Source organism: Pteropus vampyrus, unplaced genomic scaffold (genome assembly GCF_000151845.1).
Source record: "Pteropus vampyrus isolate Shadow unplaced genomic scaffold, Pvam_2.0 Scaffold215, whole genome shotgun sequence".
Lineage (NCBI taxonomy): Eukaryota > Metazoa > Chordata > Mammalia > Chiroptera > Pteropodidae > Pteropus > Pteropus vampyrus.
The window spans coordinates 1-4,141 of NW_011888996.1; positions in this window are offsets into that span (position 1 = coordinate 1).

The window sequence follows — 4,141 nt, forward strand, 5'->3', positions numbered from 1 at the left end:
TTAGGCTATGACTTTTGATTATTCTGCCTTTGATGTTATTTATTTTAGATCATAAATCTGAAGACCAGGAGCCAGTTTATTCAGGGGACAATTTGAATAAAGTTACAGATGGAATTTGGAGTTAGGCACAGTGAGGCTGGAATCAGGCTCCATATTTACCAACTGTGTAAGTTGGTAAACTGGACAAGTAAGTGACTTAGTCTTTCTAATCTTCATCTGTAAAATGAGGATAATAATACTTGCCTCAGATTTGCTATAATGATCTAATGATACTGTGTATGTAAATGAAAAAATAATCTAGAATAATCTCACCTTTGACCAGATAACCAATTCTATTTGTTTCTTATCCCTCTAGTTTATTGATGCAAATATAAGCGAGTTAAAAACATATATGCATTATACTCATATGTATACTTATATGTATAAGTGTGTTCTTTTGCCTCCTTGTTTACATAAAAGGAGTATACAACTGCTCAAGTACCTTGTTTTTTTTCACTTAATCTGTCTTGGAAATCTTTCCATATCAGTACAAGGAAAGCTTCCTCATTCTTTTTTTTTTTTTAAACAGTAGCACAAGATTCCATTGTGTGGTTGTAGCACAATTTATTTAACCAACCCTAATTAGAAGACACTTGGATTATTTCCAGACTTTTTCTATAACAAATAAAGCTGCAGCAAATATCCTTGTACATTGTGTCATTTTACATATGTGTGAGTATATCTAAAGGGTTTATGCATTTGTAATAATCTTTAAATAACTTTATTGGAGTACAATTTACCACATTTGTAGTGTTGATGGTTTTTTCCCCAAATTTCCCACTAATTTTGCACTTCCCAGCAACAAATGAGAATGTGTACTAAACTCCTAAAAGTTGGTACTTCCAAAAGGCAGTGGAGGAGGGCTCAAAGAGGACTGTCACTTTCTTTCTTTAAAAATTACTATATCTTAAAATTTACATTTGGATATATTATTATGGTAAAATATTTCAAGCAGAAGAAATACATGGTGAGAGTGTAAAGATCTCCTTGACCAACACTCTTTTCTTCCCTACCATCAATCCCAGGCCCTTCCGCATTGTGAACTGTGTGGTGTGTCAATTACCACTGTCAAATCCAGTGGCCATTTCTCAGTCTCCATCCTCCTCGAGATCTGACATTCCCAAAGATCTCTTCCCAAGATTCTCTCTTCCTTTGGCTTCCGTGGCACAAACATACACTGATTTTCATACTTCCCTGATCTTTCACCATCTTCTCTGGTATCTCTTTCTTCTCTTGCCTTGAAAAACAGGCCTAAAGTCTTGAGGGTGTGGCAGATTGTAGGAAAAGGTAGCTGCAACAATTCCTCCCATCCCTCTAAGTGTAGTTAGTCTGCTTGGACCATAACAAAGTACCACAGACTGAGTGGCTTAAACAACAGAATTTTTTCTCTCAAAATTCTGGAGGCTATAAGACCAAGATCAAGGTACTGGCAGGGTTAGTTTCTTCTGAGGCCCCTCCCCTCTCCTTGGCTTGTAAACAGCTGTCTTCATGGTCATAGGGAGCCCTCTCTCTGTGTCTGGGTCCTAATCCTCTCTTCTTATAAGGACACCAGTTATATTGGGTTGTGCTCACCTCAATGGGAAGGATAGCAAAGTCATATTGTAAAGGAGCATATTTAGTGTTATGGGCTGAATAGTCTCCCCCCAGCCCAACTCATACATTGAAGTCCTAACCCCCAGTACCTCAGAATGTAACTGCATTTGGAGATGAGGTCTTTAAAGAGGTAATTCAGTTAAAATGAGGTCATTAGGATGGGCCCTTAATCCAACACGATTTGTGTCCTTATAAGAAGAAGAAATTAGGACACAGACATAAACAGAGGGAAGACCATGTGAAGACACAGGGAGAAGATGGTGTGGGGGCTTCAGAACCAGTCATCCCAAGATGTGCCTCTGTGGTATGAGAATTATTTTGAGTTTAAGGTAACTTTAGCTGCGGACTCAAGTGAAATTTCTGCCCCTCCTTCAACTGCCTAGAACTTGAATTTGGTGCCTTGCTCATACTAAGAGATTATCAGAGAAAACCTTTTTTGACCTATGTGAATGGCAGGGCAAACTACTAATCACTTAGCGTGTGCTCTCTTTGCAATAACCTTCTGAAGCCCCAAGGTGCATTATCTCATTCCCAGCTTGGGATCTCTTATATACCCATGTTATTTTCTCTAATTTGTCTCATGTCTATTTGCTTATTAGACCAGCTGAAAGAACCCTGAGGGTAGAGAGAAATTACTCCTCCCCTACAATTGCCATCTAAAAGTCAAAGAGAGAGGCTTCAGAAGAAACCAACCCTGCCAACACCTTGATCTTGGGCTTCTGGCCTCCAGAATTGTGAGAAAATAAATTTCTGTTGTTTAAGCCAACCAGTGTCTGGTACTTTGTTATGGCAGCCCCAGCAAACTAATACAAAAGATTTTGCCATTTGCTTTACAGTAAGTCAAGAACTAATTTAGAAAAAGAACTTATGTCCAAAAACATGAATCAGGAAGGACCCATCTCAGAGCTCCCTTCTTAGAGCTTACCCTCCATTCCGAGGAGAGGAACATGGAAGATGCAGCAGAAGGGGCAAGTCCCCTGTGCTTTCATAGGCAGCCACAGGGCAGGCCCTGGCCTGGGGCCAAGATCACTCTGGGCCAGGATTCTAGCAAGCAGCAAAGCTAGAGAGAGAGAGAAAATTCAAGACAGATTTGAGCATATAATGTGAAAGAGAAAATGATCTTTTCATTCACTAACAGCTATGTTTTGAACATCCTGATGATAATCCTAAAGTAGCCACAAATATTTTTTTGGCTCAAAACCACTTCAGTGACTTTTTGCTGGGTTTTTCAGTTTGCAGATCTCCTCGGCCATTCTTGTTACAACATGTAGAGTAGCTGACTCTCAATGAGTTGTTTTATTAAAGGTTTCACAGGGCCGCCTATTATTACTGTATATTATTTTTCTCAATGCTTCAGACAATTTGGCATTTATTTTACTGTTGCCATAGAAACCCAGGTCTGTAATAAGCAGCTCTTTTAATTCTAACAATTAGGATTATATAAAAGAATATTTTAATGAAGTGAAGACTTTGGAGTGCCCAGCCAGAGGACTGGAGAGAGAAGAATCTTGTTCTCCAAACGGTTACAAAATTCGCTTACATTATCCTTTGTTACAATTGCCTTCTTTGACAACTGCAGAGTGCTCATTAGTCAGGCCTTCCCAATGACCTGTGGTTTTCCATAAAGCCTGGACATTTGCTTATGTCTTACAAACTGCAATTCTATACACTCTCATCTTCTCATACCCAGGCTGCTCTCCTGGTTAGAAGGAGATGCCACATCTCCTTTTTGCTGTAAATCAGAAAAAGTCTATGTTTCCTTTAAGGTTCATAGACAGTAAAGGTCTTTTTAAAAATCAGTCAATAGGAAACAATTATGCCTTTCTACATTATGGGATATATGGAAGCCACAAATCTTCTTTCTTATATCCATTGCTTACGAAAATATTTTGGAGGAATATTAATTAACGTTGGTGATAGGTAACCCTTTTGTGCTATGCACATAGCACAAAAATCAAGAGGCAGATAGTGATATTTTAATCTCCTTCCTAAGCCTGTCCCAGGTGGCAAGCACTGTTACCAGTTTCCTTTGTGTTCTTCCAAAGCTATTCCCAGTGATCAAGCACACACACACACACACACACACACACACACACACACAATGGCAGCATATTGTGCATCTACCGTACCTCACCTTGCTTTTTTTCACTTACTGCTGAAAAATTTGAATGCTCAAATTTAGATGCTATTATAGTTCATCACATAAAGAGTTGCTTTCTTCATATAAAGGCTTCTCCCTGTAGTTATTTAACAGTCATGCATGGAGTGCTACAGGCATCATGTGGGGCCTGGCAATATCAAGGTGAGGACCACAAAGTCCCTGCTATCAGGAGCCACACTGGTAGAAGAGGCAGCCACCTGTGGAAGTGACAACTGTCCAGTGCATAGTACTGTGATGAATCAGGTAGAAGGGGAGGTGTAAGCACAAAGGAGGGAATCTAGCTTTGCTCAGAAGGGTCATGGAGGGTTCATAGACAAGGCATTTGAGCGACATCTTGAAGAGTAAGCT